The following is a 26,825-nucleotide window of genomic DNA, read 5'->3' on the forward strand; positions in this document are numbered from 1 at the left end:
TTGAGCTAACTAAAGCTAATATTTGAAAGTTAGTTTTGAATGGTTTAATAACATAAAATTTAAAAGTAAACAAGGATATACAGTAAAAAGTTTTCCTGAGGTACCCAGTGTTGTTTACCTGTCCTTTTATACACACACACACACGTTTATGTTACAAATAGTCGCATACTACTATACCTTTTATAATAGCCAATTACATTTCTTTTTTTTTAATAATATTTATTTTGTTATATTAGTCACCATACAGTACATCCCCAGTTCTTGATGCAATGTTCCATGATTCATTACTTGCGTATAACACCCAGTGCACCATGCAATATGTGCCCTCCTTAATACCCATCACTGGCCTATCCCATTCCCCCACCCCCCTCCCCTCTGAAGCCCTCAGTTTGTTTCCCAGAGTCCACAGTCTCTCATGGTTCATTCCCCCTTCTGTTTACCCCCCCTTCATTCTTCCCTTCCTTCTCCTACCGATCTTGCTATTTCTTATGTTCCATAAATGAGTGAAACCATATGATAATTGTCTTTCTCTGCTTATTTCACTTAGCATAATCTCCTCCATTACATTTCTTAAAATCTTTTGCCATCATTGCTGTGGTACTGTGTGTATGGATGCCACACACGCATACATCTACACAGACATATCTGCTCTTCCCAAACGTGTTAGTATAGCCATAGAATAAATTTCGAGATGTTTATTGGATGTATCAAAGAGTATGTGCATGTGCACTTTTGACAGATATTGGCAAATCGCCCTCCATATTGGCTGGAGCAGTTTGGACTCCCATCAGCAATGTTAGTAGGTACTTTTTTCTCCATAAGCTCACCAACAAAAAGTTATTGAATTTTTGCCAGTTTGGTTGATGAAAAATACTTTCTCAGTGTAGTTTCAGTTACGATAGTGCTGATATTTTTATTTGGTTGTATTCTTTTCCCATGAAGTACTGATAGTTTTTGAATATTTTTTGAGGAATTTCTCTCCTCCGGCTTTGGAGATACCTGTGGGCTTGAGAGATACCAAAATGAAAAAGTCGCTGTGAGGTTAGTTTTTGTTTTTGTTTGTAATTAAGATGGAAGACACTTTGAAATGAAATATGTTGAAGAAGATAAGCTAGGAGAAGAGGGTGTGCTTCTGAAAATAAATGAACCAAAGTGACTGTAGAGGATTTAGGGAACCAGGAAATAACCTGTTTAATCAGAGATACTTATATAGTGTGTGGTATCATGACATCATTTCTTGGTTTTCTGCTCAGAATTCAGGTAGCTTGACTACCGAATTTACTATTTGGGAATATATTTGTTTTTCCACAAGATTTGTGTTAACATTGCCACAGTAAAGTGAAATATAAAAAAGGACTGAAATTTTGGTGTTATTTTGGTTTTAGTAGGTATGCCTGTATGTGGATCCAGTGTTCTTTATAAAAGCCCCCTAACTTTACTTCTCATTTCCACATTACTTCCAAGTTACTCCTCACTTTGTCTGGATGACCCATGGCTTCAGATGCAAGGTCCGCAATCTGTGCCTTAGTCTGAAGAAGGAGATAGGTGTAGTTTGTTAATACAAGGTTCTCAGTGACCCAGCCTATAGGTAGAGCAGAGTTCGGTTGGAAGCAGATGTCAAGTGGGTAGGAATGAAAACCAATTGCAGAGTAGTCAATGTAAGTTATTTTGTTGTTGTTATTTATTTATTTATTTTAGAGAGAGAGCGCGCGCATGCGCAAAACTGGGGCTACATCCCAGGTCCCTAGGATCACAACCTGAGCTGAAGGCAGACGTTTAACTGACTGAGCCACCCAGGCGCCCCAAAAGATTTTGTTTTAAAAGCCGAGTGTTAGCCATAATTGGGAACCCCCTACCCTTATCGTAAAGAAGTCCAAAGAGACCACACCACTTGTGCATCACCACTCTCAGTGAACGCTTCCTTTTTTATATCTGTGCCCTGGCACTGTCCCTATGTAACATACGTGCCCTGGTTCTTGCCCAAGATCTTGATGAGTCCAAGAAGAGTGGGTGAGTGCGAGGAGGAGAGAAGAGGGGAACTCGGAATTTCCCTGTAAAGACCTACCATACTACTACGTTGCTGTGGTGTAAATACCATTATAAGATACTTGTTCTTTGGAATTTGAAAACTTCAAACTTGGATCTTGATAAGAAAGTGAAGAGGAAATGAGTTTTAATTACTTGTTGAGAAATATATCATTTTGGAAGCATTTAAAAAAGTTAAACTGTAAACTGAGAGTGAACAGTTTAACAGCAATCCAAAAATAAATAAATAAATGAAACCAGCCACTCAGTAGTTTTACTTTATCTTAAATGTTAAATGCTGGTTTGGTTCTAGAACTGAAAGAGCTTTCTAAAAGCGTATGTGTTGAACATATAATGACATTGCTTCTTCTGTGGCTCTGAAGAACTGATTTCGCTATGTAAGAAATATGAACAGGGATTTCCCATGCAATCGAGAACCGGAATTTTCAGATTGACACTTGAGCTTTCTACCTCAAATTTCCCTTCCCCTTCTCTGCTGTTGTCTATTAAATAGGAGAGATTTTTTTAAGTGAAAGTTGAATTGTTTTCTCATGTTTATTGTTAACTGGCAGAAAAATGGAAAGGATCATTTAAGACAGTTGACTTGGCTAGATAGAAAATATTCCTGTCTTGTTTCCCTGTCTTCCTTTTCACCTCGATTTAAAAAATTAGACCCAAGTATGAAATCCGAAACTCCTAGATTTAGGATAAATTAAAATTTAGGTAGAATTAAAGTATTGTGACTTACTTATATAGCCTTGGACACCAAATATGTGTAATCTTTGAAAAATGTTATTTTATGTTTGGCCTTGGACCATGAGTATTCTCATTAAATTCTAGAGTCAGGTATTCACTCTTGAAGAAGAGATGGTTTGAACAGCTAGTGTTTTTCCTTTGGAAGTGGAAGGGCAGAGCTCTGTACATTTGATACCATTTAAAGACAAGGAGGAACCACTCCAGAAATGTTTGGTAAGAGTTTTGTAAAAGTTCCATCAGTGGAACAATGAAAAATCACTGTTTTTACTTGATTTTGAAAACATGACTGCAGTGATAAACCTTTTAACTTTGAACACTAGGAGTATTTTCCACAGAAAGAAGAGTGTGCTGCCCCCCTCCCACACCCCCAGCCCATCCTACTAAATTGAGAAGTCACTTGGCAAATGAAAAGCAACTACCCTTTGAAGGCGGAAATTTATCTTATTCTTGCTTTTGAATTGTGGTTTCCGTTTTAAAGCGCACAGTACAATAGGAAGTATTCATTAGGGTGATTGTCATTAAGAAAAGGTTAATGCATGCACTCTGTCCTAGAGCAGTGAAGGTGCGCCACACAAAAGCTGGCCTTCAAAATAGGTTAGCAGAAGTTTCTGCAGGTAGAATGATTTAATTCTGAAAGGGAGAAGAGACCTCAGAGATAATCTTATTTAGCCTGTCCTTCTCATTTTGTAGCCTCAGAAACTGAGACTCGAGCAGTTAGCTAGCTGCAAAGCCAGCGTTGGAGCCAGAGCTCCTTACTTACAGTAGCTCCTCACTGTACAGTGCTCATAAGCCACAGTCCCCCAGATGTCTACCTATGTGCAGTGCAGCTGTCACTCTGCATTACAACCTCACAAATCAAAGGAGCAGTGCTGGAAGGAATAGAAATTTTAGGTAATAGTAGTATTTTTGAATCACATGATGTGTTCACTGTAGTGTGAACTCCTGAGAGGTACCTGCACTTGGCTTTGACTACATTCCACAGTCTTTGGTCTGTCATCATCTTTGCGCTGTTTATTTCTAATTAAAAGTACTAGTTCATTTCTAATTTCTAATTAAAAATTCTAGGTCCTTTCTAGTTTAAAATACTCCATTTTATATCCTCTTGAATTCAGAAGGGGTGTTTTACATTTCCAAGTAAGTAGCTGTCTTTGACTAGCCTTTTGTTGTGAATTTCCAGTTCCCCGCCTTGTGCTGGTTTTTCTTTTAGAATATGTTGGGATTTTCTTCACAGTGGTCAAGTCTGATGACAGGGCCTTCAGAGAGGCTGGGATGTATGACGGTAGAAAGAAAAGAAGTGGCATTGAGAGCAGCAAGATACAGATTCCCCCAAAGGGCTCAGGTGTCTGGCATGTGGGAGGAACACAGCCTTCACTCCTGAGGACGGCAGGAGAAGCTGTGTTGTCAGGTGCAGGTGGCAGTTTTAGCACAGGAAGGTGTTCACAAGAGAAAGACTTATGGGTGTTGGACTCCCTGTGATCCTTCGTGTTTCAGACCGTGTGTGGCCCTTAGCTTCGAATGAGCTCTTGAAAAAGAGGTTCTAACATTCTTGGGTCATACTTTTCTTTTCCTCAAAACTAGATAGAGATTTGCTCCTTTGATGTGTCACATGGAACGTTGCTATGGAAAATTCTGAGGCCAGCTTGATTTCTTTTCCTCTCTTGAGGGGCTTGCTTTTTCTGCGTACATGTTTGAAGAAGTCTTTATATCCCATCTTTTCCTTTCTTTTGAATTGACAGTAATGGATGGGGGGGGGGAGACAAAATGGCAGCTACATAGATTACTGACTTGTGAGCCCTATTAACTAAACCTTGAAGTGATGAGAACTTTGGTGTTTCTGTATATTTATTCCTTTACTTGTGTGAGGCCCATGGGTGTCTGCAGAGATGCAAAGAATTGTTCTAGATGTGGGCTCTGTCATTGCAATCTTCTGAGGTGATTTAGCCCTTCCAGGCTTCCCTTTGGACAGGCTCTAATTGTGACCTGAGGGTCCAGACTAGTCCAGAACCAACAACTATACCTCCACCAGTTACAAACAGCATGACTCCGTTTTAGAATTAATCCCTTCTGTCTAATTAGTGCTCCCCAATGTTTAGAATCTGATTTATCTTGAATAGTAAGACCTTTAGTTAATCGTACACCTCCTGAAGTTGTATCCAATAGAGATTAGAACCCTAGGAATTAGGACTTTAGACTTTTTTCTGGGGGCTGTGAGAGGCAGCAGGGTATAGTGGATGGATCATGGGCTTCAAAGTCAGCCTCACCCCATGTCAAGTCCCAGAGTTGCCTCTAATTGCCTGTGGCCCTCTCAGTGTGAGCATATCCCCTACCTGGTACTAATTAAAGATAGTTATTTTTTTATACACAGCACTTTACAATGTGTTTTCATCGTCATTATCTCACAGTCATTGAAGTTTCTTCATTTTGCATATGAAAAACCCACAAAGTCTCTAGAGTTGGAAAGACTTACTCCAGACCGCATGCTTTATTGAAATAACCCAACCCACATGTATGGTGGTGTTGACACTGGATTTTGTGTTATTCTAAATTGTCTGAATGCTGTTCTATTTCAAAAAATAAATTCTGGGGGCGCCTGGGTGGCATAGAGGTTGGGCGTCTGCCTTGGGCTCAGGGCGTGATCCTGGCGTTGCGGGATGGAGCCCCACATCGGGCTCCTCTGCTATGAGCCTGCTTCTTCCTCTCCCACTCCCCCTGCTTGTGTTCCCTCTCTCACTGGCTGTCTCTCTCTCTGTCAAATGAATAAAATTTTTTAAAATAAATAAATTCTGTGTGGGTTTTATTTATTTATTTATTTGAGGTGAAATGTACATAACCATTTCAAAGTGTACAGTTCAGCAAGATCTGCATTTACCGTATTGAGCAAAAACCATCACCTCTGTCGAGTTCCAAAACATTTTTGTCACCCTGAAAGACAATTCTAGCTGTTGTATTGTCTTTGTCCATTCATGCTGCTGTAACAAAATACCACAGACTGGGTAGCTTATAAACAACAGAAATCTATTTCTCAGAGTTTTGGAGGTTGGAAGTCTGAGATCAGGGTGCTGGCATGGTTATGTTTTGGTGAGGGCCCTCTCCCTGGTTTAAAGCAGGCACCTGGGGCGTCTGGCTGGCTGTCAGTGGAGCATGCAACTATTGATCTGGGTGTTGTGGGTTTGAGCCCTGCGTTGGGTGTACAGATTACTTAAAAAAAAGTCTGGTGCACCTGGGTGGCTCATTGGCTATGTGTCCGACTCTTGACTTTAGCTCAGGTCATGATCTCAGGGTTGTGAGGTTGAGCCCCGTGTCGGGCTCTTCACTGGGCATGGAGGCTGCTGAAGGTTCTTTCTCTCCCTCTCCCTCTCCTGCTTAGCCCCCTCCCTCTCCAAAAAACATTTTTTTTAAATCTTAAAAAAAATATAGTAGGCACTTTTTTGCTATGTGCTCACATGGCAGAAAGGGTGCAGGAATTCTGTGGAGTGTTTTTTGTAAGAGCACTAATCCCATTCATGAAGGTTCCATCCTCATGACCTAATCACCCTCCAAATGTCTGACATAATACTATTACCTTTGGGGGTTAGGATTTCAACATAATGAATTCTGGGGGGACACAAGCATTCAGAATAGCATGGGGGGCGCCTGGCTGGGTCAGTTGGTAGAGCATGTGACTCTTGATCTCAGGGTCATGAGTTCAAGACCCAGCAAGGGCATGGAACCTACTTAAAAAAAAAAAAAAGAAACAGCATGTATTAAATATTTTATTTTATTTTTTTAAAGATCTCTTTATTTTTTGGGGCGCCTGGGTGGCACAGCGGTTAAGCGTCTGCCTTTGGCTCAGGGCGTGATCCCGGCGTTGTGGGATCGAGCCCCACACCAGGCTCCTCTGCTATGAGCCTGCTTCTTCCTCTCCCACTCCCCCTGCTTGTGTTCCCTCTCTCGCTGGCTGTCTCTATCTCTGTCAAATAAATAAATAAAATCTTTAAAAAAAAAAAAGATCTCTTTATTTTAGAGAGAGTGCTAGTGGGGGAAGGGGAGGGGCAGAGGGATAGGGAGACAAGCTGACTTCCTTCTAAGTGAGGAGCCCAACTTGGGGCTCGATCCCAGGATCCTGAGATCATAAAGACCTGAGCCGAAGTCAAGAGTTGGGTGCTTAACCAACTGAGCCACCCAGGCACCCCAGCATGTATTAAACAAGGGGAGCAAGAGTGGAAGCAGATTGTTGCAGTAACCTAAGAGATGATGATGGCTTGGCTCAAGATGTTAACAGTGGTAAGAAATGATCAGATTCTGGATATATTTTGAAGGGAGAGCTAATTTGGTCTCCCGGTGTGATATGGTGGTAGATGTGAAGGAAAGAAAGTTTTCAAGGATGACAACTAAGGTTTTTGATGAGATGGAGTTCCCATATACTAAGCTGAGAAAGACTGTGAGGAGCAGGTCTGGAATTCTCAGGAATTTGGTTTGGGATACACAGAGATGCCTGTTTGATATCTAAGAGAACCTGTTGAGGGACCTACTTGTCTTATAGGAGGCAGGAGACAGGGATCTGAGTTGTGCTGAGACTAAAAACTTCCCCAAGGGAGTGAATGTAGACAGTGAGGCCTGGGACACTAACTTTTAGGGGTTAGGGAGTTGAGAAGAATCTAACAGAGGGGAATGAGAAGACCTGGCCAGTGGGTAGAAGGAAAACCGGAAGGGTGTGGTGTTTTGGAAGTGAAATGTGAAAAATGTTTCATAGGAGAGAGATTGATGGTCAAGTATTATGGAGACAGAGTATTATGGAGACATTAAATTTAGCCATGTAAAGATTCTTGATGACCTCGATAAGAAGTTTTTGCTGCATGTTGAGGGTGAGCACTTGGTGTGTGGGCTCAGGAGAAGGTGGGAGGGAGGTGGTTGGAGGCGGTGAGTATAATGGGAAGAATCACAGCCTGTTTGTATGCTTATAGAAATGATCTACAAGAGAGGAAAAATTTGATGAAGCAGGAGAGAGGTGAGGACTGCTGGGGCTGCAGCCTTGAGTTTGTAAGAGAAGGGGGGATCAGAGGTAGAGTGAAGCAATTGGCAATCAATCCAGACAAACAGGAGGGAAGGGAGAGTATAAGGGTACGCTGTAAGTCAGTGGGAAGATGATGAGATAGGATCTGATGGAAGTTCTCTGTGCTGAGTGAAATAGGAAGCAGCTGAGAGTAAGGGTGGGGAAGAAGGAAGTATAGGGTTTCAGAGAGAGGATGGATTAAGGAAACATAGTTTGATTAGAGGACAGCTTTAGGTAAAGGGCCCATTTGAGATGAGTGTTGGAGATTTTCTCCTACCATGTTAGATTGTCCTGGGGCTGGCATGAAGTGGACAGAAAGTTGTATAGAGGAGTGTTGGGTTTTTGCTAGCCAAGGACCATGAGATGAGAGAGGAGAGTGATTATTAACAATGGACTATGAGACCTAAGCTAGGGTGTGAGGATGAGAGTGGAATAGGGAGAATGAAAAGGTGGTAGGATCCCTGATTTGAAGGATCCCTTGAGGTTGAGGAATTGTTGGAGCTGGCATTTACATACTGACTTCATTCTGGCTTATTTCTTAGTAGTTTAATTTTCTCATATTAATTGATATAGCTTTGAGGGTTTTAATGATTGCCTGACTCTTATATTTTCTTTTCTTCTCCATCGATGAATCAAACAACTGCCATTTTGTGTGTGAAAACTGAAATAGAAAATGCAGTCTAATTTTAGTATGAACTGTGCATGGAAATAGCTGTGTCCTCCCTAGTTAACAGTATTGAAGTTTCAAGATAAAATGGAGTATCTTCACCAATTTAAACCGGTTAACATAAAATCAGTGGTTAGAACTATAGTACAACAGCTTTGTGGTGGGCAGAATCATGATCCTCCAATGATGTCACATCCTAATCCCCAGAAACTATAAATATGTTACCTCACATTCCAGAAGAGACTTTGCAGATGTGATTAAGTTAAGGATTTGGAGATGCAGTTATTATCCTGGATTATCTAGGTGGGCCTAATGTAATCACACGGGGGCCTTGTAAGTAAAAGAGGGAGCCTGAAGAATCAGAGAGAGATCTGAAGATATTACACTGCCAGTGATGTTTGCTTTGAAGGTGGAAGAAGGGGCCTTGAGCCCATGAGTGCATGTGATCTCTGGAAGCTGGAAGAGGCAAGGGATTCTCCCTTAGAGTTACCAGAAGGAGGAGTTGGCTTTGAACTCAACCATTTGACTCCCAGGCCTTAAGACAGGCTAACCTCCAGGTTATCTGCATTTGATCATAGCTTGGTGGAGTTGTAGTGCATCTAATTAAGAAGTAGGACTGTGAGGAAAAAGTTTCTTTAAGTAACCAAGGCATATTTTAACATCCAAGTACCAGCCACAGTACCCTGTTTAATACTTTGTTATACTTAGAGTAATAACTCTAGGCCAAGAATGATATATGAGATTATTACCCTGGTATTGTTGAATAGATGTTAGAAACTGATTCTTTTGCTTTGATTTCTGTGCTCACTAAATAAACATTTGATTATAATTTGACTTCCTGTGTGGCATGTCTGCATGGAAAGAATTCATTGAGCAAATGATTCAATTATCTGTATATTTTGATTGTATATTGATTTCCACCATGGTTTGTCTGTGGACGGGGTGGGTAGGTGGGAATACATTGGCCAGAGGACTCTAATTTCTCTTGGTTCCTTGGCTGATCTAATTTCACTTAACATTTTTGAATTGACATTCTGGTTTTAGTTAGTCCACTGAAAGTCCATCCATCCCTGGGAAATGGCTCTTTTCAATACACCTAATAGATTATTTTGCTGACCTTGTGAGGATTAGTCTCTGGAATCTTGGAAATTCAACAAGTTAGTACAATCCCAGAAGCCTTCTTGTGAGAATAAAATGTTTTCCCCAAGTGACATAGCCCTGCTTCTGCAAAGCTGTGAAATAAACATCAGTGAGTTTTTCTTAAGTTTAAATTTCTGTAATTGAAAACTAGGAAAGTGGCAGACATTAGTTTTTAGAATTAAAATAATTTTAACACCTGCTTAGGTTGGAAAGATAGGCCAAAAATAAGGTGAAGTATAGCATAGTTAAGTGTAGAGTTTTGGACTATATCATTTTTCACAAATACACAGTGTAGGTTATAGAAAACAGAGGTTTATAGTTTCCATCAAGTTTATTGGAAGTCAGGAGGAGAGTCCCAGGGAAGCAGCAGAGTGTCAGACGGCATTGATAAGACATGGGAGTTAATTACTGGTACTAAACATTTTAAGAGGGTCCTGGGCATTTTGTGAGGGACGTTGGTAACTGAAGAGTGGTCAAGGTGGTAAAAATATGTAGATAAAGTCATTTATGTAGTGCAGTACACTGAAATGGGACTATTTAACCTGAAGAGGAATTTAGGATTGAGGAGGGGAGCACAGTAGTTGTTTGCATGGATAGAATGTATAGTGCTGTTAAGACACACGGATTTCTCCAATTAGATCTAGAGGTTAGAACTACTGACAGTAGGTAGAAATTGATGAAAGACAAGATTTTGAGGCCATGTACCCATAGCAGATGTTGGATCACCTATACATCTCTCTGCCCTTTCCCCCTCCCTTCCTCCAAGGGAATTTTGACTTTAAGTAATGTGCCCTTTCTGCCTAGCTTTATTTGTCAAGAGAGGCAAAACCCAGCTCCAAGGGGACAAATGATCATTCTCAATCAATCATGATGGACTCATTTCCTTGCTAGTGATTGGCCAGGTACAATTCTGGCCAATAAGATGTGTGCCAGGGGTCTTAAGACACAGAAATTCTTCTCTGATAAAATGATTCAGAAGGGGAAGAAATGATCTTTTTTACATTGGACATTATTATGTCTGCATGTGAAGCCTGGAATGATGGGAGCCATCTTGAAATCATAAGGAGAGCTAAACCAGCGTGCTAATGGCAGAGTGAAAACAAGTAAAGGATCCTAGGCCTTTGATGTTGAATGACCAGAATAACAAACCACTGGAGATTTGTGACCTTGGAATTTATTATTGAACAATGAAAAACAACGAGTTGGCCTTTACTTGAAGTAATTAATGTAATGTTTTTGATTTTTCCTAAATTGTATAGGACCAAAATGATTTCCAACAGAGCTGCTCTGAAATGGAAAAAAGATTTTCCAAAGAAGCAGCCTTTTTGTCCTCTGAAATGTTTAAGCAAATACTGAATAAACACTTAATAGACTTGGGTTTCCAGCATTGGTGAAAGTCTGGACTAGATGACCTTAGATTCTTTCTGACTAAAAGATTCAGGCTTTCCCATTCTAAAAACAATTGAGCAATCCACAATTGAAACAAGATGTCGGGATCCACTTAGCTTGTCCATTTTGTGCCTTCTTTGCTCTCCTAGGATCACTGTTTTGAGGGATGAATGTGGAGCATTGTTTCTCATCACCTTACAGAGCCTATTTTCCTTCTTCCAAATATGTCGCCTGCTGCTTTATAGTTTCCAGAGGGAAGGAGGTAGGACATAATTGTGCTTTAGCGTAAAAGACATTTTTGTTGGTTAGGTGGACTGATTTACGGAGAGAAGAAAGTGTTTTAGAGTAGATGTCAGAAGTTTTGTTTTACTCTAGTAAAGAATCTTAATCTTAATTTTAAGTTTTTTTCTTAATGTTAAGAATCTTAATCTTTTTAGTTCAGTTTTTTGCCTTTTGGAAAATGAACCAAATATTCTAGTCTTATTAATAGAGGATGTTGTAGAGACACATTGGAATGACAGCTTTGGAAAGTAATAGTAGTGGTAGGTATTTATTAGAAATATTTTGTACTATTTGAGTTCCTAAGTTGGAAATGCATTATTTGAGATCAAAATAAGTAGTTCATTATTAAGTTGATGTCTCTCTACGCTTTGAATTTCAAGATGCTAATAAGAAGCTAAAATAATTTGAAAAACAAAAATGAGATAGAAATGAATCTACCTTTATACATTGTGGACATTACCAGAAACATCAGATTTAACCATTTGCAGTGTTTAATTGGGTTGTCTTAGATCAGAAATAAAGGCAAAAAAAGGTTTAAATTCAGATTTGAATTCCTAACATGACGCAAAGTGGCAAAGAAAGAGGGACTGTCCACATGTTACTATGAAGCTTCTTTTTTTCTTTCTTTTTAGTTTTTCTTTTCTCATGAAGCATTTTGGCTTAATCTGTCAGGATATCAGGAAAATGAATTAACATACACGGTTTAAAAAAAAAAATGACAGTCTGCTCCTGCACATTATTGTAACATTTCAGAAATTGGAAGATGAACTCCAAAGTAAACAGATTTGTTTTCTGGAATGGTAACGTAACTGGTAGTTTCATGAGGTTCTTTTTTTTCTCCTTGTTTTAGATTCTGTTTTTGTTTTTTTTTTTTTTTTAACTCTCCCAAGACCCATTCTGGTATTAAAACTTTTCCTTGTTCAACTCCAGATTCCTCTGTTTTCTTGCCTAGCAGGATATATATTTTTTTAAACCATGGCTAACCCTGAGTATTAGTCAATAGGAGAAAATTTATCTTAGGTCTTCCCTATTTCTCTAACTTATGGGTCTTGTCTTCTTGCTCTCAGGCAGCCATATTGATCTCTAGATCTTTTCATGATGCCCCTTCCCCAGAATTTATCAATGGTATTTCCTGCCTAGTAACCTCTTGTTCTGTGGTGATTAATCCCCTGTTCACCTAGGGAATTGTGTTAGTAGCCGTTGGTAAGTTACCACTTCCCCCACCCTCTTTTATTTAAAAAACAAACCTGAAAATGCCTGAAGACCTATTTTGGCCTTGCTCTGTCCTGTAAATTGTACCATGGGTGTCGGTGGCCTCTGTGAGTGCCTACTGTACTTAGAGGTGGGTGGCTTGCTTTTGCCTTCCCCTCCTTTTGCTGCTTCGAACAATAGTGGTTGTGTTGCCTCTGGTCTACAGCTCATATACCCAGGGCCAGTTTCGCGGGCAGTGCAGAGGGTCCCACGCTGGCTTTAATGTTTTCCTGTTGTTACCTTGAAAGTCTTATTTATTATTATTATTTTTTTTTTACAAGGGCCTTGCATTTCCCTTATAAAGTAGACCCTGGAAGTTATGTAGCCATCCTATGCGTAAGCTTTTGTTCATTGCCTGCTTTCTCTCTTCTATTTGCTTCCAGCTTTCCCTATGGGCTTACTGTGCTGCCTGATTGCTCACCAGTTTCTGCTCACCCCACTTTACCCACCCTGCCTTCCCCGTCATGTTTTTAACTCTTTTTTCCCCTCCTAACTTCTCTTCATTTCAATGAACCCTGAAGTGCTCTCTTGGACTCACAGGGTTTGGCTTTTATAATTACTTGATCAGTTTACTGATCAGTTATAGTACTGTCTTGAGCTTTGACAAAAACTTATTCAAATTCTCTTGAGGAGCCCCTGTAATAATTGTTTCTCCAGCTTCTGCCTGTGACTTCTGTCAGAAAACACGAAATATGTGCTTGTTTCTAGTCAGTGGTGTTCTGTGTTTAATTGAGGTGTAACTGCATTCATACTGAGTCACCCCTGAACTGAGAGAGTCATTGATGATCTGGAGTCCATCAGAGGTTAAGGGTAGAAACTTAGCTGTAGCAGTATCCTGGTCTGCTATTTTGCAGCTGGAGTAAAATGAGTAAACTAAATGATCTACCCTCGAGATAATAGAATAGCATTAAAGTTTTTTTTTTTTCTTCCTTGAAAGATTATACTATAGAATATAGTTTCAGATGTAAATGCCAGGGAATTAGAATCAATGCTGGTAGGGGAGATAGAAAATAAATAAGTTAAAATATGGTATAATGTTAGCAGTAAATTATACTAGGAAGAAAAGTCATGCAGGACAAAGAAGGGGCTCTGGGTTGATTGGGATGTGATGGTAGGAAGGGCTGTTTGATTTTTAGATGGATTGGTCAGGGTGACCTCCCTGAGGAGTTAACATTTGGGCGGATACCTACTGGGATGAAGCAGGAAGCCCGTGACAACTTTGAAGGACGAGCAGCCCCAGAGCAGAGAACACAAGTTCAGATTTCTTCGGGAGATTGAGTTCTTTTGAAAATGTAAAATACAGAGGATATGTATCTTGTGATGGTCAGGGATCTCAAACTCTTGCGCACTTGAATGTTTGATCGATGTACGCATCAGCCAGTATTTCTGTTCTTAGGTCCGATTTGAGGTTGGTGATAGTATTGAAGAAACTTCATCAGGCTTTGCCTTGTAGCAGGTGGTCTTAAAGGGGGGGTATATCTTCATGCAGTTTGTCCACATTAGTTCGTTGTCCAACATGAAGTAGAAAAGCAGATTAGAGTATTTGTTAAAATGGAATTCCCTCATTTAACAAAACTTCATTTTTAAAATATAATGACTAGGATTTTCCAATTTAACTTCATAACAAGAGCATAAGTTCTGTAATCAGAAGGTTGTTGGCAACTGAAAGCAAATTGTCAAGAAAAATACCGTAAATATTTTTGTGTGGAGGCATGTACTTTTAATCATTTAAATTTTAGAGTGTTAGTGAACTTGTTTATTTTATTACTAAATAATGCGTATAATTGGGTGTTTATTTTTCCTGCCTTACTTTTTCCCTGGGAAGCTGACACTGTCAGCGCTAAAACTTCTCAAGATTATGCCAAGAGGCAGTTTGTTTATTTGAGGAAACTTGGGAGTAGATTGCTTGCCGCCTTATGGGGTGTTTCCAGAAAATTTTCCAAAAAATGTTATTTTAATTTTGAGTTCCTTACTGGTAATTCTGTTATGCCATTTTTGTTACTTGGAAGTAGTCTGTGTTTTTCTGACTTTGATAAGAATGATTACAAACCTGTTATTTAAAATAACTATGTACCTGGTATCCGTCAAGGCTGTGTGTTAAGATATAGCTGTTTTAAGGTTAATTTTTCTTTGGGAGCCACAAGTATCATTTCATTATATTTATATTTTCATTTGGGTCTTTTAATTCTCGTACTGTTAATATTTTTAGCATTAAGTGAGCTACATATCTAATATTGTGTAACATAGTCTGCTTAAACAACAGTCTGATTAGAAGAAAACATTTATTCGGAAATATGGGAAGAACGGTGCTAGATTTTTAAGGATCTTGAATACTTGCCAACAGATAGGACTCCCAGCTAATCAATTGTATTTGAAAGGATTATGTAATAAAATGTATATGAAAGTGCTTTGTAAACTCAAAGTTTTTGTCAAGTGTCAGTTGTCTTAAAAATAATGGTTTATCATCCTTGTACACTGTTGGTGGGAATGTGGACTAGTACAAGCTGCTATGGAAAACAGTGTGGAGGTTCCTCAAAAACTGAAACAGAATTACCATGTGATCCAGTAGTTCTGCTTCTGGGTGTATACTCAAAATTGAAAACTCATTGTATACTCAGAATTGAAAACAATTGAAAAAGTGTTTGTACACTCATGTTCAGCAGTGTTATTCATAATAGTCAAAAGGTGGAGGCAAGCCAAGCGTTCATTGACGGATAGACAGATAAAACGTGGCCCATATGTACGAATGAATATTCTTCAGCCTTAAAAAGGAAGGATGCATTAAAAAGCAAACACATGACCCTGGAGGACATTATGCAAAGTGAAAGACACTAGGCACAAAAGGACACATACTGTTTGATTCCACTGGTGTGAGAGTCCTAGAGCAGTCAACACTCTCAGAGACAGAAGGGCGAAGGTGGCTGCTGGGGGAAGTGGGGCGGGGCTGTGGGCTGTTGAATGGCTCCAGAGTTTCAGTTTTGCAAGATGCAACAGATTTTGGAGATGGGTGGCGGTGGCACAACAGCGGGGATATACTCAATATCACCAAACTGTACACTTTAAAAATGGTTAAGATGGTATTTAAAAAAACAACTTAATTGTAAATTTTACCTCTGGAAAAAAAGGGAAACTATAATAATCCTCATTAGTTGGGAAGTGAGGAAAGTGGGTGGAGATACCAGTTAAACAGAAAAGGCAGGATGTTGATAGTTTAGCTGTTGAAACTGAGTTGAGGGTTCATTGCACTAGTCTATTTACTTTTGTATACTTTGGAATTTTTTCATAATAAACACATTTTTAAATGATTATATGTCATTCCGTTTAGAAGACTGAAGTTATTCCACGAGGGGCTTCTGCTGGCTACTGTTACCCTCCTCCACTAAGGAGCATTTCCAGTGGAGAGAGGGGGATGTGGCTAGTGAGGAACGGAACAAACTGTGAAGCTTTCTGACTGGAAGGATATGCTGCTTTTCACAGAAAGGATGCTGAAAGGGGTGGAACTTGAGAGGGCAAGAGCTAATACTGTAGGCAGTTCAGGTCTGTGAATTCCTCTCATTTCCTGCCTTTTATAGCACAGTTACTGACTGAGACCATGAAAATACTAACAGTTTTTACTGTGCATCAGTATTCTTAATTACTATGTCCTTGTATGGTCGGGAACTACCCAAACATGACACAATTACTCAACACTGTCAAGTTAATATTAAAAATATCGTGGTCTGTACTTCATAGAGCATGAATTTATCATAGACATTTTTACATTAAGATAGCATAATTCTGTTTTGCAACACTGGCACAATTTTCTATCTCTATTTCAGTTCCAAACACAGGCCCTTTTTCTGTCACGGTCAGGGTGTGCCACCCAGTTATTAGAGGTTTCAGTTGTTAGTCTGATCATCTCTTCTAGACAACACAGTCCTATTAGCACGACGGAGTCGCCAGAGGCCTATAAACATCCTAATCTAGTGCTAGAAAACTAGACATCAGAAAGCAGAAACATTCTGACGTGTATACAGATTAAATTTCAAAATATGCAAAAACTGGTCTTTAAGCCATTTTAAAACAAAGGATGAAGCAGATGAGAGTTTTTTCATTCAATAAACATTTAAACTTTCTAGAGTTCTTACTCTTGGTTTTAAAGACACATAATGGGGGCGCCTGGGTGTCTCAGCCGTTAAGCGTCTGCCTTTGGATCAGGTCATGATCCCAGGGTCCTGGGATCGAGCCCCACATCCGGCTCCCTGCTCCACTGGAGCCTGCTTCTCCCTCTCACACTCCCCTTGCTTGTGTTCCCTTTCTCGCTGTCTCTCTCCGTCAAATCAATCAATCAATCAATAAATAACCTTAAAAAAAAATAAAGACACATAATGTAGGGGATTTAATACAGGAATAATGAAAGTACATTTTTATTTGCTTTGTAAAGAAAATATCTAATTAAGTTTAATTATATGATGGCCTGATTCTGGGCACAGTTCAGATCTTTCTGTAGACATAAAGAAAAGATCTGCAGAGAGCTGAAATATCTACAGCTCGTGTTTGAGGAAGTACATATTTTTTTAAAATAAACAAATCTTACGTTTCTTTCTAAATCTGTACCAATAGTTCTAATGGAAGGTGGGTAGAGCCATTAAATGTTGAACCTAGCAAATTTGACATCTTGCCCTACCTACCAGAATAAGGTGAAAATAGTCGATACTTATCTTCATTTAATAGAACATAAGTATGGTAATTTCCTGCTAAAATCCGTAAGTGTGGTGGCCATTGACTTTTAGCATTTGCTAAAATTACCAAAAATGGAAGAAATAGTATATTCCACAGTTTCAAAAGGAATAGTCTGTATGTAAAGCATACATAGAATAACTTGCAAGATTTGATGGCTAGTTTAATGTGAGATGTCATTGGCTTATATTCTCTGTAACAGAGTAGTCATACTTTTCAGTGGAATGTACATTTTACCTGGATGTCAGCTGACTAGTTTTTATAATTCTAGTATGGAAGAACTAGACCACTGCCGTGTACCCTGTGCTGAGCGCAGAGAATGGCAGTGCCATCCAAGCATTGTGTTCGTGGACTAATCAAATTGTAATTGGGCGTTTGCTTAAAGAAATTTCTGGAGTTCGTAAATATTTCATCACTACAAGAGAAAAAATGGCAAGTCCATAAGTTAAATTGAAGCTATTTCAGATATACTTCTTTTTTTTTTTTTTTAAGATTTTATTTATGTGACAGAGAGACAGTCAGCGAGAGAGGGAACACAGCAGGGGAGTGGGAGAGGAAGAAGCAGGCTCCCAGCGGAGGAGCCTGATGTGGGGCTCGATCCCGCAACGCCGGGATCACGCCCTGAGCCGAAGGCAGAGGCTTAACGACTGCGCCACCCAGGCGCCCCTCAGATATACTTCTAATAGAGAATCTTATTAAATACCATTACATTCTTACAATGTTGTGATAAACTTCATCAGTCTGTTTTCTTTCAAGACTGATTTGTCTTTGTGCAGGTTTTGAATACCTACTATGTATAAAACATTAAGCTGAATACTGAGAGAAGTAGAAGTTAGAAGAGTCCGTGACAGCTTATGTTTTCAAGCTCAGGCTAGAAGCCATTTCAGAAGCTGAAAACAAGCTTTCTTGTTTTATCATGCTTTTACTTTATTGTACCTCTCAGATAACTGCTTTTTTTAAAAAAAAAAACAACTAATTGAAAGTTTATGGCAGCCCGGCATCAAGGAAGTCTTTGGGTGCCATTTTTCCAACAGCATTTGCTCACTTCGTGTTTCTGTGTCACATTATGGTAATCCTCATAATATTTCAAACTTTTTCATTGTTATTATATTTATTATGATGATCGGTGATCAGTGATTATGACTCCCTGAAAGCTGAAATGATGGTTAGAATTTTTTAGCAATAGAGTGTTTTTAAATTAAGGTACAGTGTATATTACCTTTTTAGACATAATGCTATCACACACTTGATAGACTACAGTATAGAGTAAACATAACTTTTATATGCACAGAAACCAAAAAAGTCGTTTGACTTGCTTTATTGCACTAGTCTGGACCAGACCCGCAGTGTGTCTGAGGTATACCTGTAGTCACTTGCTGAGATTAGAGAAGATTCTGTGTGTTAAAAGCTTATGGCTAGCTGTTTAGAGAATAGTATGAGTAGAAATCATGCTGCAAAGAGCTAGGTGATGAAGAGTGGTAAATGCAGTCCCCCTGCACTTGGATTAAAGCCCCAATTCCTCAGTGTGCTGTTTGAGACTGGGTGATCTGGCTCATACCTGTTTGCTCTTCTTCTGTATTCTCTGCCCACATTGCCCTTCTTTCTGATCCTCAGGTCACCGTATTCTTTCCTGTCTAAGGACTTCGACATGGCTAGTTCCCCTCTACCTGAAATGCTCCTTCTCTTTTTCTTTGCCTAGCCAATTCCTGTTCAGCTTTTAGCTATCAGCTTAAATGCCACTTCCTGTAGGAGACCCCACCAGGGCTGCCCTATAAGACCACATAAGCTGCACATCCCGGAACACCTAGCCCAGGAAGAGAAGAACTGAAAAGAACCTGCTGAGTTTGTGCAGAGTGCAGCCCAGTCTAAATTCAGTCCCCTGCTGATGCTCTGTCATAGCCTCCAATGTTACTGCTTCATGACAACATCTCGCACCCATAGATATCTCATTATCTGTGTAATGAAACCATAAGCTCCCTGAGGGAGGAGCCATATCAGTTTGTATCCCTAGACCCTGGCACGCAGTCAGGAAATATTTTTCAGGAAATATTTTTAAATGAATGAACCAACTCTAGATCACTCTTCAAATTTGGCAATTAGCAGTAAAGAAAAAGAGGAAGGACATTAGCTGAAATGAGTCATGTATTCAAGGAAATGAATTATGGATTGGTCCAGGATCAGGAAATCTGAATGTGTCTGTAGGCAAAAGGAAAGGAGCTATTCCAGGACAAACTGAAGAAGTAAATGGATTAAGGCTCCACAGGAGTTATGTGACTTAAAAACAAGTCAACCTTAAAAGATCCCTGTTTACCCTTAAATAGGAGAGAGAAACTATTCAGAAATAAGAATCTATTTGTGAGGGCTCAAGGAAAATTAGATATAAGAATTAATCTACTCATAAGTGCCACAACACTTTCAGTTATAGTGACTTGATAGCTAAAGAAAAGTATTAGTGGAAATGTTTGGGGCAGCTGGGTAGCTTAGTCAGTTTAGTGTCCAACTCTTGATTTTGGCTCGGGTTATGATCTCAGAGTCATGAAATCAAGCCCTTGCATCAAACTCCGTGCTGGGCGTGGAGCCTGCTTAAGATTCTCTCTCTGAAAAAGAAAAGAAAAGAAAAAATGTTTAAAATTATGTACATAACAGTGACTGTGGTTCACAGTCAAACAATGCGTTGTCAGAGTTATATCCGTAGATCCGTGTCCCTTTTAGAGGTAGAGGATTCCTTCAAGTGCCAAAATCTGGTCCTGTCTGGGTAATTATGACTTATCTTGCTGAATAATTGAGGAATTCTATCTCTGGTTAGTGCCAGTTGGGGCAAATGCGAGAGTAATTGTAGAGTTAAGACCATGTTTTAAGTGTATGAATACTATTTTGTAGCACTTTTTGCTTCGTTCTCTACCTGAGAGACTGGGTTTCTTAAGTGACGTTTTACTGGGAATCCTGACCAGTTTCACATACTCTGTAAAGTGGGCGTCACATAAAACGGCAAGATTGTCATTGCGAAGGAGTTGGGTTTGGAGTCTGAGATCACTGAAGAAGTCAGTAACAGTAGCACAGTTTTACTAGACTGGCAGTGTCTCTGTAGGGTGGAAGATTAGGATAAACAATTGATAACTAACTTTGTGGCACACGGGGGGCTATTGGTTAGCTCATTAAGTCTGTGAAGGTAAATTCAGAACCTTGTAACCTGCCCCTTATGTATACAAGTAGGAGTGAAAGTGTCCTGTGTAGACCACAGTGTGGTGTGTAGATTGCAGAACGTTTAGAAGCAAGTGGTGGCCAAGTTTAAGAAGCACAGTGCCCCAGGGGCACTGACAGTTAATTTCACAGGTGAAAGCTGAGTGAATGCCTATGTGGTCCTGACCTCATACGAATCCTCACACTGACCGGGTGCCTGGTGACACATGACTCAAGACTGTAAATCTCTTTCCATTTTGAGAAATCAATGTATAGAGTTTAAAATTCTGAAATAGCAAAGCATCCCCGAAAAACATTTTAATTGTAGAATAATAACTTGTGTTACAAAAATTATATACTATAGAGGTTAGAAAGTGGTAAGTAAAAAGTCCTTCCTCCCCCATTCTCATGTTTTAACAGTTTGTTGGGTAACTTTTCATAGATTTCATTTCTTCCTTCATCTTTTTTCTTTTTTTTCTTTCTTTTTTTTTTAGATTTATTTGAGGGAGGGGGAGAGAGTGTGTGTGTGTGCCGGTTGCGGGGCAGAGGGAGAGAGAGAGGATCCTCAAGCAGACTCCCCAGTGAATGCGGAGCCCTACGTGGAGCTCGATCCCAGGACCCTGAGATCATGACCTGAGCTGAAATCAGGAGTTGGCCAGTTGGCCGCTTCATGGACTGAGTCATCCAGGCGCCCCTCATTTCTTCCTTTCTTACCTGTCTTGGCATTCCTTTAAAAAAATACTATTTTTGAAAACAAAATACTATTTTTGAACAGAATGACATATATCTATTCAGTAATGTTATTTGTGCACTTAATAGTATATCTAAGACGCCTTTCCATAGCTCTATGAGATGCAATAACTTTTTTAACCAGCTTCTTTTTGGACGCTAGGACACTGGGCAGACACTGTGATTGTTTTCCAGATTTTTTCTTTCATTTTTTTGTATGTAAATAGTCTCTACAGATATCAGTCTGAAGGATCTAGCCCTAGAAGTCAAATTTCTGGGTCAAAAGCATGTGGGTTTTTAAATTTTAGTAGATACTACCATCGTTCTTCAAAAATTTAGGATCTGCTTATACCTCTCCCAGTGGTATATTTGAGTGCCCTATTTCCCACACTCTTGAATATAATCATTACCCATTGTTAAGCATCTCATTTTGATTTGCATTTCTTAAATTTTGAGTGAGTTTAGAGATACTTTCATACATTTGCAGGTTATTTTTATTTCCCAGTTTATCGTCTGTAATCATCACCTGTGTTTCAGTGGCTGTCTTTTTCTTAGCAATTTATAAAAACTCTGTGCATATTAAATTTTTGCTGCAAATATTTCCCTAGGCTTATTGTTTATTTTTTGCTTGCACTTGTTTTTTTGTTTGGTCTTTGCTTTTTTAAAAATCAGTTGTGGATTTGTTTTGTTTGATTGTTTGTTTTTTGGCTCCTAGGCTTTATGTTATGATTAAAGACCTTCCTGTACTGCAAAATTAATTTAAAAATTTATAACTTCATGTTTTAACTTTAAATGTGGTTTGTCTGGAATTTATTTTGGCTTAAAGAATGAAGGTAGAGAGCCAGCCAGTCGTAAGTTTTCCACATGGCTAACTGTGGCCTAAATACCATTTTTTGAGCACACTCTTCTTTCCATAGAATCCTTAAATTTGAGAGTTGAGGTTTTCTGTCTGATAAATATTTTGTGTTTACAGTACCATTTAGGTAAAACAGTATGGAGTTGCACTGGGAAAGCTGTGCAAGTAATATTTATTATAGGATTCCCATGTAAATTAAGGCTGCTCCCATAACTAAACAGTACAAGGAATAAACAGCTTATGATTAGGGAAAAAAAAAAGCATGTTTATGGTTTTTGCTTAGATTAGGAGATGAGAGATGTGTATGTGTCAGAAGGGAGGTCTTAGAATGTGTAAAGTACGAGGAGCCAAAAGTAAACTCTAAGAAGAGACCATAATAATCAGGTTGCAGGTTCACTCCTAGTGTATCATGTAACCATTTTTGTTAAAAAACAGAAAACAGTCTAAACTAAGGAAATTATTTTCATGAGAATGTATTTTACATTGGATGTTCTTAAAATAATAGACATTTTTATAGAAATTTGGGTCTGTGATTTGTTGACATTTATAACTAACGTACTGGAATTCATTGATCTTACTATAGGAGAGACCTCACTGTGACATTCCCGATGTGACAAGTAGAGTTTTATGATTAGTATAGCTTAAGACTGAGTATAAGGGTACTTGCCTTAGTAAGCTATAAAACATGCCTTCTGAGTCATAAAATCTTATTACTTTATCATTAAAGCCCTTGATCAGAGTGGGAGTAGTGAAAGGTGTGGAAAGGATAGTGGCATGGTGTTTGTCATTGCATTCCTCCGGGCTGCGTGCACTGGTTCAGGGAAATCATAGGACTGTAACTTGTAAAACAAAGCAGACTACCACTGAGGCAAAAAGGAATGAAGATAAAAGTTACTTAGGGGAGAGATCCAAGTTTTGGAAAGGCGGATGAAACCTCTTGCTACTTTTCGTTTTTTGCCAAAGAATGGGAGCAAACACGAGTTGAGAGGAGCTGTGGGCTAAAGGACAGGTTCTGTGTTGCTGGATTTACAGATAAGTGAAATGTCCGAGGAATCAAGTAGAAAAAGTGTATCTATCAATTAATTATGTTTTCTCTGAAATTTACTGAAACTGAAAGGAGCAGATACCTATGACACTTGTGGTAAAAGAAGGAGGAGTGACTGCTTATAAATAAGACCAGCGTTCAGTTTTCCTTGATTAAAATTTGAATATATCAGAATATGTAACTGTTAGAATCATTTTATGAATATCAGTGGGAAATGAACTTCCAAAGCTTATTGATTTTTAAAAAAAGTATTTTCACTTGATGCAAACCATAACCTAAAACCTAGGTAAAACTCAAAACAATTCTTTTCTTCTTTATTCTAATTATTTAAGTGTAAATTACAAGTTGTTACTTTAAAGAGTGGCTCTGAAACCTATAAACTTCAGAGTCAAACAATTTAATTTTGTCACATTTGTCTAGATGGTAAATGTAGTTGGACTTCACAAGAAAAATTACGGAAGATAAGCGAACTCAGGAAAGTGTTTACTACTCTTGATTTAAGATGAACATTGAGCTTAAATTGATTCCTTTTGATGTTTTTTTGGTAATGTGCTGTGTTCCCACAAATTAAAGGCTTTTATACATAGATCCAGCAGAGAAATGCAAAGCATTAAACAGTAATGTTGTTAGTGTAGACTCTAGTGATAATTTAGTAATTCTATATAATGGAAGTATGTGAATGGTGTAAAAAATCTCATAAGCTATTAGTCTTTGTTACACTACAGTTAGGGCTGATTCTTGAAGTGTAACTTGGGCGGCAGAACCTCTGAATTTTAAATTATGGCTTCAGTTGAATGAAGGACTCTTACATTAAGTGATTTTTGAAGGTGCTTGGCTGATTTAACCTTGCGAAATAGTGTGAGATGTTTGTATTTGGGATTGAAACTACCAGTGCTCTCCAAGTGGAGGAGAATTAATTTGCAGGATTCGTGAGGATTTTGGAAATACAAGCTTCACACTACAGAGACCAAATAATGGCTGGATGTCACTTGCAGCGCAAGATTTAGGCTTCTCAGTGGATTTTGTTTTAAATCCTGCAGTCTCATTCTCTTGTCATAGAATATCTACTGCCCTCCTCCCTCTCATGGAAACACCACAATCCTTATTTCTGTCTCCTTAGCATGATAGCCCGGAGTTGAAACAAAAACTTAGGAAATTGAAAGCGAGGATCCCACTTGCTGAGGCCCGGAACCCGGCTCTCCTGTTCCAGTGCTTAGAAACATTCGGTACTTGTGGAATGAGTGAATGCCTTATTTTGATTGTAGAAAACAAGTTACTTTTCATGCACTAGCAGCGTTGCTGTTGGAATTCGGAGTTTCTAAATAGGGAAACATGTATTTCTAGGGCCAGCCCGTTGTTCTGGTTAAGCATTACACTTTCTTTGCTTGCCTTGGTTTATTTGCATAAAGAGATCCAAGTGCTATCCAGTGTCATTAGCTTCATTAATGGTATATTTTTATATTTAACTTCGTAAAAAAAAAAGAGAGAAGGAACGTTTCAGAATCTCAGGAGCGTAGCTCTGTAGAACCGCTTTGGTATTAAATTATCATCGTTACTCATTGTTAGTATTACGCCTGGCAGCTGATGGAATAAGAAGAGCCTCCTTTCATCCTAAATAGGATTGTGATGCTCTGGATAGAAATATGTGCATTTTCATTTTTCTGTGATAAAAATGGCTTCTGATATTTTATATATTTTAGTGTCATGTTAGAGATTTCATTCCATGATCATTTGTTCATTCACATGTATTTTTATTTTTAGCTCTAAGCGAAAGACATGAGGCCTAAGCCTGAGATGAGGTTGTTTTGAGGCCATCTGATTTCTGACTAGAAGGTGTGCGATCGCCTCGACCCGAAACCACTTCAAACAGAATGGTAATGGCAAAACCTAAGAGAAAGAGAGGCCTTCATGTTTTTCCATGTCTGTTCTCTTATCCCAATTCCTTCCCCTTTAAGGAAAAAAAACCCTTAAGTTGTGAACAAAAAGTATTAAACAACATGCTGATATAGTCTAACTAAACTGGTTCAAATGTAAAGAGTTGTCTAAATTGACTTATTAATTAAGCCTTTTAGAGTTGTTTAAACTTTTTAGTGACCTCTAGTGAGCTACTTAACTAGTGACAAAATATTCATGTGGTAACACCTAAGCCATTAGGAATTTGCAGATTGAAATAATTGTCTTCCTTTGATAACTAATAGGGTTTGCTCTTCAAAAGGACTGAAGACTTAGTTTTTCAGGCTAGAAAGTAAGGGTTCTTGTCACTGCTTTCTTTTGCTGTCATAAAAAATTTTGATGTCTTCTGTATGCTTTTTTGTTTTCTTTTTAAGATGTAAAATCCTATGAAGAATGTTAGTGGTATCAGTTCACTCTGCTTTAATTATTGCAGGTAACTTAGTTCAGAATCTGTTTTATAGTTGAGGAGAATAGCACTGTTTGTCTTCATTACAGTAAAACTTGTTTTTGAAGCATGCTGCTGTTTATTAAGTTTATTCCAGTGGACCATGTCCTGTTAAAATAATGATGTCGCATAGCTTAGAAGGCAGTTACTAGGCTTAATTCCCCTGGGAATAGAAGTCCAATAGGTTCTTTGCTCGAGTTCAGATTCTATATTAAGCCATCTTTTCAGAGTAAGTGGTTATTTGATCTTGCACTACATGCAACAGCGTTCATAGCAAAAACAATGTCACAAATTTACTTCTGTTAAGCCTAAATTATACATTTAATTGATGGCCTGCCAAGAAAATGAGATCGTCATCCCATTCCAGAGGATGAGACAGGGCAGAGTCTACAGAACCGTGACAACATTAATGTACTTTTAAAAGTCACACTTATTTTCCTGTTTTCTTCCAGGGGCTCAGTTCTTGCTCTACTTCTGCATTTCCTCATTTCTCTACAAACAGTATTTTCTCCAATGTCGAGAGTGACTTACATTTTTAAAATGTATTTTTATCTGTATTCATGGCTTTCTGTGATGATAGACTTACTCACGTGCCATGTAAACCCAGGCACTATTTAGGTTGACTGGAGTGTAATGATTTTATATCTGTGATCTCAGTTTATACTTAAGTAAGTCAGTCTAGCTTTGTCCTAAAGAGAAACAGTACACAACAGGTCGTTTCTTTGTTTTCCGTATCTGCTGATGTGTTGTTTTATTCTTCTGAAATGTGAATTTTGAATTTTGCTTTTCTATGGAAAAATTAAAGAGGCTAATCTAAAAAGCATCGTGTTTAAGCCTATAGTAGGAGAATTGTTCATATAGTTCACTTTTGTGTGTTAATGCTTTAATGAGAAATAAGTACTGATTGTTCTTAATTTTTGAAATTCTTGTTTCTTATGTTTACCCAAATAATTTTTTTTCAAATAAATCCTATCTACATTGACCCTTTTTGAGGTTAGAAGAACTTTGAAGGTCATCTTTTCTATTTCATGTGCTAAGAGTTAATGGGATAAAAGTACAAAGACTTTAACCACTATTAATTGGCTAAAAACATGGTTTCCAAAGGCATGTGTTATATAAGAACCCAGTCAGTAATTTCATTTATGCATCTGAATGTCTGTCACCATAATGATAGCTTTTAAAAGAAAATCTAGAACTAATGCCACTTTAATTTAAAGCCTGAAACTGTAAATGTGAAGATATTTGGATCCAGTAAATATTAAATAGGTGATATGTATGAGTATAGTTTAATATTTTTTTAATAAGTAAACTGCCTTGTTTCTAAGCAAAACTTTACTGTTAGACTTAAGAGCTTAT

General features: G+C 38.6%; 1 protein-coding gene and 1 long non-coding RNA gene across 2 annotated transcripts in view; both read left to right on the plus strand.

Annotated features, from left to right (window-relative positions):
- XKR6 (XK related 6) overlaps positions 1 to 26,825 on the plus strand; it is a 306,339-nt gene that overhangs the window by 59,351 nt on the left and 220,163 nt on the right. The window lies entirely within an intron of this gene.
- LOC130543359 (uncharacterized) overlaps positions 1 to 26,825 on the plus strand; it is a 31,744-nt gene continuing 4,919 nt past the window's right edge. The window contains exon 1 of the long non-coding RNA XR_008958679.1: positions 1 to 24,945. This is a non-coding gene — a long non-coding RNA (uncharacterized LOC130543359). The remainder of the gene's footprint in view (positions 24,946 to 26,825) is intronic.

Source organism: Ursus arctos, unplaced genomic scaffold (genome assembly GCF_023065955.2).
Source record: "Ursus arctos isolate Adak ecotype North America unplaced genomic scaffold, UrsArc2.0 scaffold_11, whole genome shotgun sequence".
NCBI classification, from domain to species: Eukaryota; Metazoa; Chordata; class Mammalia; order Carnivora; family Ursidae; genus Ursus; species Ursus arctos.